At 40.1% G+C, this 12,200-nt stretch overlaps 1 long non-coding RNA gene across 1 annotated transcript; it reads left to right on the forward strand.

Moving 5' to 3' along the window:
• The first annotated feature begins 821 nt into the window (after window positions 1-821).
• On the forward strand, window positions 822-6,033 carry LOC149117055 (uncharacterized). Its single transcript, XR_016205536.1, has 2 exons — window positions 822-1,411; window positions 4,983-6,033. It is a non-coding gene; the product is annotated as an uncharacterized LOC149117055 (long non-coding RNA).
• The last annotated feature ends 6,167 nt before the right edge of the window (window positions 6,034-12,200 follow it).

Consider the following 12,200-nt stretch of genomic DNA (forward strand, 5'->3'; position numbering starts at 1 on the left):
TGTGCAGATGTTGTGATTTTGTCCCTGCTACATGTCCCCGCTACACGTCGCCTCAGTGTGTACTACACACGTTTTTGTCGCCGCAACATGTCCTTGCAACATGACCCCTCGTGTCCGGCCACCTGAAAACCCTAGCTCCTATCTATGAAAAGGCATGTTAACTCGTCCTTATGCTAAAAAAATGTCCAGTGTGGAAAGGAAAGTTGAAATGAGAATGAGGAGCCAAATGACAAAGAGTTGAAACTGAATAACAGATGAGTATTAATCAAAGAGTTAATTATGGAATGCAGGATTGAACGTTAAACAAGACGAATTGGATATTGCTTCATTTGGCTTGCCATTCATGTATTGAGCTACTTTTGTGTTATTAAATAGGAATTATTTATGGTCGCTTTCATTTTTTAAAAGTTTTTCGTTTATGTTTTTATTCCTTATTCTCGTTGAACGATTTTTGAACATCTTTTCGGTTTATAATCAAATTCAATACGAGAATTCACTCTTTCCTCTGTATCAGTGATATTAATGTAACAGTAATTTTGCCTGTTTTCACTACTCACGCGAAGATCTTAGTGAAGAGCGACTTGTTGTAGTCATACTTTTTCTTCAAGGTAATGTGTTCATCCCAAGTGGTTTCCCTTTGAGTCTCTTTACAATCACATTCTTATTGAGATCTTTTGCTACCAAAAGTAACGATGTAATGGGTCCATTATCAATTTCATGTAATTGAAAGATTTAGATCATAACTTTACCTTGTAGAAGCCGGAAAACGTTACGAGCTACGCCCCACGACAGATTTCAAGATTACTTTTGGAGAAATTACCTTTACACTTTAAATAATTTAGTATTTAGTGCCACAAAATATGAAACAATCCTGGTCAAATCCGTTTCAAAGGTAACAAAAATATACTGAATTTGAACTGCTTAAGATTTTTTTTTCAGGTCTAATAAGAGCTTTTGTTTTGTCTTGAGCTGTTCAGGCGGAGTGGAGCACTTATGAAAATTTCATGTTAACGACCAGCAAATCAAACGCCGTGACGAAAGATCACGATTGCATGCAAAATAGAAACAACCACGAACGAGCGGAAAAAAACGTTTGCTATCAGCTGTATCTTGAAGCCGAGGAAGAACTTACGGGACAACTGCTGTTCACTGCATTTGGCCGAAGAGAAACACTGTAAAACTTGCTGAGCTTGATTTTGATTTTTAGTATTCATATCGCCGAAGGTGAAGAACAAATCTGTGTCGGTCGATTGGGGGATAGAATTAATATTATTAGAAATCATTTTCCATGTTGGCCTGAGTTTTAATCGAGAGGAAAGATGGGCCAAACGGAGAGTCGTCGTTGCAGAATCTGTGCCACAAAATTAAACCCGAAGAAGAAGCAGGACATGGAACAGTCGCTATGTTCCAAGTAAGTGTTTATTATAATTTTTGGTAAGAAATCGTCGGGTTTGAACGCAGCAAATTTCACGTTGTTTTGTTGAAAATTTGGTGTATCGATATAATCACAGTCGTCTAAAACCTAAACCAACTAAGCTTACTGCTGCTTTCCTTTACAGAGAAAATGTCTATTTATTTTGCGTGTCAATCAGGTGAATCAGGAAAACGCTTTCGCAAGTATTTGACACAGTTGTTTTGAAATCGGGAACTGATCGAAGCGTGTCACGGAATATAAATTAAGGTACACGTAGAAATCATCCAAAATCTTCCCATCGATTATTATCTCCAAGGGGCGACAACAGTGCAGATTTAAAACGAGTTCTGTATTGCTTTCCAAAAAATATCTGAATCGAAGAATTAAGTATTTTCCCTGTTGTGAATATTTAATTACTTTTTCACCGCAGCGGAAGAAAACATTGTTATTGTAAATCGTGGTTATGTAATCATTTCTTTACTATACAGTTTTGATGGAAAATGTCAGATGAACGTTTGCGCGGTGTTTATAAAGAAAAGAAGTTTAGATAAAGAAAAATTCGATTTCTCTGTTGTTTGGGCTGGGAAGAAAGCATTTTGAATCAATTTTAAGAATTTAAGAAAAAAAATTTAACCGGATGAAAACCTGATCGAGCTAAGTTTATTTGTAGTATGTTATGTCTTAAACTTTGTTCCAATATTTTTGCAAAACCTTTTCCCACAATAAAAAAAAAAAAACAAACAAACTTTGAAGTGAAGTTTCATACACTTTGGTTTCTTTTTGCTGGGAAGAGGTTTTACATTAGTTTCTACTCTACGTATTCTCTGTTACAGTTCTGTTCTTTTTTTGTTCATTCTAATCATTGATGTTTACATTTTATGCAACCAAATCGTCTTTGTGATTGACAGATTTTCACCTATGATCAATTGTCCATGAGAACAGCTGGTCTGAATTTTATTACAAACACTCATAAAAATGTGAGAGTTCACTACTGGAATTTCTTGTTCTCCCAGACGTACACTCATTCATGTATCCAAAACATTTAAGAATACGGGAATGTTTCGCATTTCTTCCATGTACAGTTTGTAGTTACGTTTCTTTTTTTGAGTGCAATGTACTTCGATCTTTATCGGTCAATGACAAAACAAGTGAATAGTGCGTTCTGATTGGCCGCTTAAACAGTCAATATCCCGTATGATTTTCCGTATTTGACAAACTACGGGCAAAATTTCCCTCCTCTCGTACTTCACCTGACGATCTTTGACGGGGATGGAACTTACCCAATGTTCTTTCTTTTGCCTTAAGTTCCAACCATTTATACTGCAAGGTAGTTTGCGTCAGTTCATTTACACTGGTTAGACAAACGTCCTCGAAAAACCGCGTTTCTTTAATAAGGTTAACATAGTAAATGGTTTGAACACTGACGTCTCGACAGGTTTAAGTGGCCGATCAGAACACGCTATTCACTTGATTTTTCATTGACCGATACAGATCAAGTCAGAGCCTCTATTAACGAGGTGGTGCTTTACCGACAATTACTTTTGGGAATAGAAGGACGAGGGGAGCTGGGTAAGAGCGGGTTGAAAAAGGAAATTAAAGGTTTTACTCCTTGTGTGCGGTAGTTGTGACATATCGTGTAAATTGCATGTGAACATCCCCGCTAGTTACAATCGCCTTAAGGGTCACGTGTATACCGAAATTCACGTCAGTCATGTCATGTTTCAAGATAGGTTAGTAAGTAAACGTTTGAAGTTGTCCTTTAGTGGCATGTTGGGTGATTCAATCGGATCGCCCACTTAGCTACTCGAAAGTATTACTTTAACCCTTTGAATACCAACTACGCATATATGCGTAATTAATGGTCGTGCTCTTTGTACCACTTGTGACGTCATCAATTTAAATGTCATCAGATATTCTTGATAAGCAGATAGTAGCACTAGGCTAGGCCTTTCCGCACAATGGTCAGGTTTAGATATCGACGACATTCCGACGTCGCAAATCGAAAACAACGTTATCAGTTTTGGTGTAAAAACGGTGGTAAAATGGTCCACAACGCCTGAAGTCCAAATTTTGGCTTATGCGCATGCCCGGACTTGAACTTTTGGTCAATTTTGTACCTAATCCTCGGAAAATCTCTCCTTTTAGTAAAAAAAGAGCTTCTTTTAGCAAAACTTAGAATTATTTAGCGTCATGGCAGCTAAAAAACCTGACTAAACGGTTAAAAACGGTATTTTTCGGCGAAAGTTTGGTATTCAAAGGGTTAAAGTAAATCTATGAGGACTAGACAGCTAACGCAAGGTTTCTGCCAGTCGATAGTTGATGAGAGGTGAACTAGTGCTTCGATGTCAATGTCGTCCCCAGAGCCGGCGCGTTTTCGGCCAGCGGTGAGCGAATGCTCAACTCTGACGAAATCAAGAGCCGGAACTAGAAAATCCTAGGAAAAGGTTGCTGTTATTCATCGTGGTAGATGCAATAATAAAGTGTATTATCGTTTGTCTCACGATGTAGTCACTTTAAATGTAGATCGCGACGTTTCGACTGCTTATTGCTAGTCTTCTTCAGGCGATAAGGTCGAATGATTGCACGGTATCATTTATATCACAAAGGTCGGCTGTGATTGGTGCATTTCGATCCTCCTATTGTTCCATTGTTCCGACGAGTAGGCTGTTCCCTCAGTGATCTGCTGTTGTACCGTTCTCCTGTTGTTGCGTTTTTTTATCGTGGGCATCCATGCTTCAGGAATTTCAATGCCACTATCCCTGTTGATGTTATTAGGGTGAAGTCTTATGTGAATAGCTTTCTTGACCCTACGTGTGTACCAGTGAGGATCTCGATCAATAAACTTGACCTCATTCCAGATAGGATAGCGGCCGGTCTCGTGGGTGTGTTCAGAAACGGCGGAGGTCTGGGTACGGGCGAGTCGTATATCCCTGTCGTGTTCCTTGATCCTCTCCTGCATAGATCTCCCTGTTTCCCCTCCCAGGGATAGTGGCATTGAAATTCCACAAAAGTCACTACATCGTGAGACAAACGATAATACACTTTATTATTAGAAAATCCTAGTTCCGGTTTGATTGTGAGCATGGGTTCAAGCATTCTCGTGCCCAGAGGCCGCGCTCGTTTTGGTCAGCACCAAGAATCGCGACCTCTGGGAATGTCAAATTTTCTGAGCATGCCCAGAGTAATCGTTTCATATCCTCAGCCAATCAGACTTGTCAGACTTTACTCTGAGCATGCGCAGAGTGACGGGAGGTCCGTGAATCGCGGACTTCCGGTGTTGGACCTTCCCAGAGGTCGCGATTCTTGGTGCTGACCAAGAGGAGCGCGGCCTCTGGGGACGAAAATGGGGCTCAAGTTCAATAACGGTTTCTGAACATGCGCAGAGAGAAAGTAACCGCTGTGACTAATACTGGCTCGCCTTTCAATTTCTCCCAGAGGGGTTAACCAAAAGGATCGTGGCATCTGCGAATGAGATTGCTGTGATACAAAATCATCCGCAGAAATGTGTAGGCCATTAGATTGCGAGTTTGACAACTACTGGTCTTACAATTAATTTTCATTTCCACAGGTGTAGAAAGAAGGGTTCAAAAGCAGTGTGGGAAAACAGATCAGCCATTAAGTCGATTGTTTTCGGAGGAGGAAAGAAAGAGAAAAAGAAGAAGAAAAAGAGGGGCAAAAAGAACAAGAATAAGAACAAGAGTGGATAACCTAGCGCAGTTTTGTGTATTTATCAACTTGCGTGGAGGTCTTCTGTTTAAACAAAGTTATTAGCTGAATCATAAAGTGGTAAAAAGTAAGGTGAAAACAGGAAAAAAACCGTTAGCCGTTCTTGATCATCGACATGGTCATCATTATCATGATGATTGAAAATTCATTTTTATCTGAATTTTTATCGTGTTGGCTCATTTCAATACTTATCATCCTGCAATAGCATTTCCTTCGAATAAGCCCCCTTCCACACTACGCCGGAGAAAATTGAAAACGGAGGTTTCACTCAGAACTGAAATGAATCAAATGTTTTCCGTCCACACCACGCGGGAGGAATTAAAAAAAATAATAATAACCGGCCATTTTGGATTTGTGTTTGAAAAAACACTCGGGCAGAGAAATCGCATTATTATCGTAAGGTTATAGTTTTCAAAAAGCTTCGTTCCGTCCACACGAAAACGAAAACCCGGGGTTTTCAAATTCCTCCAGTTTGAAGAGCGTTTTCGAAAAGCTCCGTTTTCGTGACGGATTAGTGTGGACAGTAGACCTAACCGTAGAAATAAAGCTGCGTCTTCAAATTCCTCCGGCGAAGTGTGAACGGATCCTAAATCGACTAGAGTGATGCACAAAAAACAAAATAAAGAGAACAGTGCTGTAATTTGTGGGAAATTCGCATGTAAGTTGCTTTAAATCAGATTTTTTTTCTTACGAGTAGAGAGTGATTTGACATTAAAACACTTTATAAGAGGAACTCTTATTTCCTTCCGCCACCTCTCTCAATGTATCCATCCATTTTGCAGAACGTTTAGGTGACGATTATTCAGTTATACGTTTAGTGGGCCTCAGTTCATTGAAAGGCCGAACGTTCCATCGGCTGATTACGCAAACACGGTCCTCATTAGACCTTGGTTTTTGCCTGTCCTGGTTTTATATACCTCTTACTAACCTCGTCTTCTCGGTCGGTACTGTAAGTTACGGATCGAGTTTTTTTCCACTTCGATTTATGCATGGCGTTTGGGCCATAAATCGAACGGGAAAAACGAGGATCCGTAACTTACAGTACCGACCGAGAAGACCAGGTTCAGTAGTAAGATATTTGTTATATCCCTACTGTGTTTCTGACGGGTTCGGGAACGATATTTATTCACTCGCACGCGGAAAGGCTTCAAATTTCTGAAGTACGTCGAAAGCAAAACGAGTCAATTTGAAATCGCTGTTAAGTCGTTAGCACGTTTTAATACACAATTTAAAGTGAAAGAAAGTTTTCAACTTTTGTTTGCTATAAAAGCTAAGAACACTTGGCAATAAATCACGAAACATTTTGTCAGTAAACACAGCTTTAAATTTTAGCGCGCCGTACTTTACTGCATGCACGGCCCGCCAAATCGACCAATCACAGCGCGCGTAGTAACTGAGAGATATTATAATATCTTGTAAGACGCCTGACAACGGCTTTGAAAACTTTTTAGCGTTTTTTCCATGGTGAATGAATGGTACCACTTTTTTCAGTTGATGCTATAAAAAGTTTACAAACAAATACTTAATGATTGGTCGAGATATTTTAGTCATTTTCGTGTTGCGAAACGTAACCATAGCAACAGTATAAACTATTTAAAACACCCTTTATTGTAGTTTCAGACTTTCACTCTTCTCATCTTAAAAACAAACCTGGTGACCCCCATTTTCGAATTACAATCAGCATTCAAGATGTATGTTTTTTACAAAGTTTTAAAAAGTTGTGGGAGCAGCTTCAGAACCACCTTAAATTTTCGAAAGATTAAAATGGCCCTGAACCTGCTCCCAAATTCCCAATTCTCTCTATGACATTTGCCTGCAGGAAATCGTGATACTTGTATATATCATCTTGGACTGGATATTTGTTTTGATGAATACAACTACCACGATTCCCTGCGGGCACGTTACATACAAGGAATTGACCATTACAATTCGCCGTTAGAAGCAGGTGTTATAGAACTCAGTAGCAAGTTAGTGAAGCTGACGAGAGAGCAACTGAAAGGGCGTCACTTTGTATTGATGAAGGACTAACCCTCAAAACGTCAGCTTCACTCTGTTCACTAACTCATTACTTCGGTTAATTTGATCTTAATTTACCTTACATAGCTAGTTACCGTAGAATTCCTAAAGTAATGGCCTGGTAAGTCTGGTGGCTCCCATTTTTAAATTGTAATTAGCCTATCAAGATGTAATATATTTTTTACTGACTTTCGGATTTAGCAGGCAAAGGCGGCCGCTACTTTCGGAGAGCCGTTTAATACTTTCGGATAGCCTTTACTTTCGGATGGCTAGAAAACGTTTTGACGTAAATTCACAGTCGTTACCGATAAAGCAGACACGTATTCCATGAAAAGTGTCCGTTGATGTATGTTACTAACTACCAACATATAAAAGGCAGACTGTATAAACAAAAAAAGGCCCGAAATGTTGGTACAGCAGGAGTAAAGTAAAAGTCGCTTTATATTGCATTGTAGCTAATTTCACTGTATGATCCTTTATCAATTGACTCTTCTGTCAGACAAATACAGCTTATAAATCAAAGTTTCAAGAAAGATCCAGTAAAGGTCGAAATAAAATCACAAATGGCTCGTTGCTCAGTCCTGCAGTAAGGCTGTTTCATCCGTACTTCGCTCTAGGTCAGAGAGTAAACTTCTTCAAAGGGCCGCTACTTTCGGGGAGATCGTTACTTTCGGGGTTCAATGGGAAGGTAGATAAATTAACGTTTCTTTCGGGGAGCTGTTTTTTTTCTGGGGAAGGGGGCATTACTTTCGGAATTCTACGGTACTTTCATAAAAGTAAGAAATCTCCTGTCCTCTTCCTTGAACCCATGTGCTCTCTGGAGTACTTCTAGATTGTCCAATGAACTTTGAAATGACAGTGATATTATTTTATTGTGATCGAGTAGCAATCTTCAAAGGGCCGCTACTTTCGAGTGGGTCGTTACTTTCGGGGGGACCTTTACTCTCGGGGAACCATCAGCGTTGTAGGGGTCCACAGATACCTGTGTCCAGATACAAAAGAATTAAGTATGTTATAAGATTGGTTTATTAAAAGATCGTCCTATTTGTTTATCTGATTCTTGATCTTACTCATGTTTAGCCGATTTGAGGACTGGAGGGTGGGATTGGGTGTGCTTATGTGGGTTAAGAGGGGAGGTGGGGTAAGGAAAGTGGCGACAGAAGAAAGCGTAGGTGAAAGAAGATTGGCGCTAGTTGTTTTAATGTGCCGATCAGTTTTCGTTAATTCATCCTTCTTTTGGTGCTTTTCTCTGCAGAATTTAAGCATCATTATCTATGAGCAAGGTCTTATCTCCTGGATGGATCCCAAAACATGTTCTACTCTCCGGGTCCCAAATGTAATTAACATCGCTAGCTTGATGACTCTTTTCGGCCCTACGGAAAGAGTTGGTCGTACAAATCACAGCTTTTCTGCTGTTGTAATAGTTTTCGATTGTGTCTCGGTAAGCCAAAACCAAAGCGATCACTTTGGCCAATCACAAAGAACGACGACCCCTCCGACATAACTACTGTCTTCTTTTCTTTCACCTCAGTTGATATCCTTATGAGTTCAGTCTCTATGACGTGATGAACAGAGTGTCCACATTACAGATCTTGTACTCTCTTCTGCTGGACACCCCACAGATCATTACACTACACGTGACGTCGTTAATTCCAATGTTCCTGGATTGTCAAAGTTTCAGCTGTAAATGGTTATTCTTAGATCTAAACGTGGTTCAATCAGATCATAGATTAATTATACTTTTCAACTGTGAGTTACCAGAGCACTACCCCAATCAATGTAACAGAAATCGAACGCTACTGGTGTACTGGAGAAGGATGAAAGTCTCAAATGAGGTACGTTCTACCAAGATCTGTGTTTCCATAGCGATGTAATGACGTTGTACCCCATGTTACGAGTAAAACATGAGGACTTGGAATACTGCAGTTCGGATAGCCAACTATTAACTACGCTTTTGAATATTGGCGGGAAAAGTCGTGTTAAACTGCATGAGATGAGCGAGGGAGTTCCCGTGTTGTGATCGTGCATTAAATGTTTCTTTTGTCAACTCTTAATATGTGTTTGACTATTTTCTGATGTTACCTGGCAGGTCTACCTTACAAAACCAAAGTATGTAGAGCGTTAGCTGACTCAGTCGATGATAAAAAGAGATCAGTCTCAAAAGAAGCAGTGAAATGCAGAAATGAATGGTGAGATACCTGTATATTTATTCTGAGATTTTTTACGCCTTTGACATATCAATGTAGCAAACTTTAAACTGTCTGTTCTTTGGAGGTAGTGTTTATGTAATTGTGTTTCCTCTGCTGTGACGACGTGACCTGTAAGTTTCAATGTGGATCAATAATAAACACACGTCATATTTACCTCTGTCTGTAATGAAGGTTTGGCTGTTCACACTATGTCAACATTTTAATAATTTTCTATTGTTTGTCTTTACTATAGGTACCTTCTAGGAAGTTCCACAAGATGCACTGTCGAGTTACAAGACTAATGGCTGCCACCCGCTCCCCCCCCACCCCCCCCCCCCCGCACTTCATCCGGAGCTCAGGGATATTAACATGTTAATGGCTACAAAAATGCCTGTTTTGGTTGTGCTCGCATCTGAAAGGCTTGGTTTGGATTTGAGAGAAGTTGGTTGTCGTTTATCTCCGGTGAAGCAAAGAACAGAAAGTCACAAGAGTTGTGATTTCAGGCCTGGTTACTGCACTTAGACAATTTCGCTTGGAGCGCCAGGAAAGCACAATATCTCAGCTGCTTCGAGCTTTTTCGCGTTTTGAGCGTCAAAGCTACTGTACAAGCAATGTGAGGACCAACGTTAACACCTGGAGAAGCATTTGTACTCACCTGGACAAATATGAACCTCACTAACCTGATTGTTTAATCAAGTGACTTTTCCTGCAGGGGATAAACCAGTGTGACTATGAAGTGACCCCTTTGCTTTATATAATCTTTTTGATTGGACGATGAGAATTTCATACTACTGAAGTAGTGGTCCGAAGTATTTTAATATTGTTAATAATTGAGGTATATTTTTACGGACGAGCAACCACAATCTGTCGCAAAATGCTTGAGACACTTGAATAAAGAAATAATTTTGTTTTCGATTTTTCAGCAAAATATGTTTACGTGGACTCTTCCCTACTCCAGTTTAACAGAGTAAAAAGCCGCAAGTAAGAAACTAGTGGTTTAAGAACCTGCTGGCAGACATTTGCTATCTCAAAACATCCCCAAAAATAAGAGCCTGCTTAGCCAAGAGCGATTAAGCAGGTTCTTATATGTGGGGTACAGTTAAATTATGAACGCTTGTTATAAAGACAACACTAGTAATAATCCTTCAAATATTTTCGCTCATGCGCGACTGGTCTTAACGCGTCGCGTGACCGACTTTTTTCGGCTAAAACTGAGAAAATATTCCCTAATTTTCAAAACTGCGCGTGTTGCGTAAGATGTTTGAAGGATAATAAACACAATAGCCTCCGTTTGGGGCAAAAGTATGCCCGGATATTTTTCCTTGGACATTATCTGTTTCTCGAAGCTCACAGTTTTTCTCAAGCTTCGCTCTCGGAAAAATGTCCGCCTCTCGGAAGAGATAATGTCCGCGGACAAATAACCTAGCATATTTTCGCGCCAAATGGAGGCTACTGTTTATATATACACTCTGTAATCAGTTATGTTTAGGCTTACCATATACAGATGTGAATAAATACTGTATATTAAAGGACCAAACCAAAGTTTTTTTATTTTCCTGGTAATCAACAACTATATCTGCTTCATAAAAATTAAGAACCTAATTAAAACGTACTTAGCCTAAATTGCCAGTAAGTACCCCAAAATACAAGGACCTGTTTTGCCAGAGTTTAAAAATATAGCTTCTTACACCAGGGTTTTACTGTATTTAGCTGAAGGGTTTTCATGTCATCTCAACATTAGTAGTTCACTAAGACGGTGTTACATGGGACAACTTTCAAAGACGATTCGAAAAATTGAACTTCGTGTAAAGGTGGTGTTATACGAGAAGATTTTTTTTTCTAACACAACATTCCAAATTCGGGCGACAATGTTGCAGGTTTTGGAAGCTCTTTCAAAAACCTGCAACATGCGGCAACGAAACGTTTCTTAAAAAGTTGCCCTGTGCGCCATGTTACACGATATCGGTTTTTAACACAACAACGCTGAGTTAAAAATCGGCTTGTAGAACAACACCTTTAGTTAGCTTAGGATTTTCTATAAAATCAAAACTGTGTACAAACGTGTTTACGTTGGCTCTTTTTTTAAATAGAGTCAGGGACTATTTGAAGATTCGGGTTTCCGTTATTGATGCTTTCTTTTAACAATTACTTTTTTGTGGGGGTGTGGGGGCAGCTTCTGATACAAGGTCAACCAGAGAACCACTTGGCAATACAACTGTGTCAGAGATTCTTGTAACAGAGGGATTCTCTTTCAATTGTGGCGCTTTGTCACTCGAGAGCGTATTGTTGGGTGACAAAGAGGGCCAAGACTGGATCAAAGATTGTTTGTAACTGATGATTAAAGTAACACTTCAAAAAATACACTGTTGTTTACTCTTTCTTTTGTTCAAACCCTTCCACGCAGGCGCAGGGGTAAACTGAGCGCCTGTGCCCAGGGAGTGGGGGCTCCACACCCTCCAGGCTAGTCTTACGGTGTTTGCTACGGCAGCACCATTCGATTTAAATGAAGACCTTTAATTATATTCAGGTAATTTAATGACCAGATAAAACATGAGACGCCCTGGGAACAGACAGCTTTTTGAGCGTTTGAATGCATAGGGAACGCATAGCGGATCGAGAGTAACTGTATGAGGGGACACAAAGGTCAGCGAATGTACGGCTACGGTACTGGGATCGGAAGAAACCCAATCGGGAACCCCTGGGAAACCCGGAGCATCAGACAAGAAGAGACATTGGGAAGGCACGGGAAATGTAAGAGCGAACTCACGGGGCAGGGCGTAACGAACGGGGAAACACGTGGGGAGGGGTACCCACGGTAAATGCACAGGGAACGTGGGACAGACCCCACCAGTAAG

This window comes from Orbicella faveolata, unplaced genomic scaffold, assembly GCF_042242905.1.
Source record: "Orbicella faveolata isolate gen_17 unplaced genomic scaffold, um_ofav_v1 contig_12, whole genome shotgun sequence".
Taxonomy (NCBI): Eukaryota; Metazoa; Cnidaria; class Anthozoa; order Scleractinia; family Merulinidae; genus Orbicella; species Orbicella faveolata.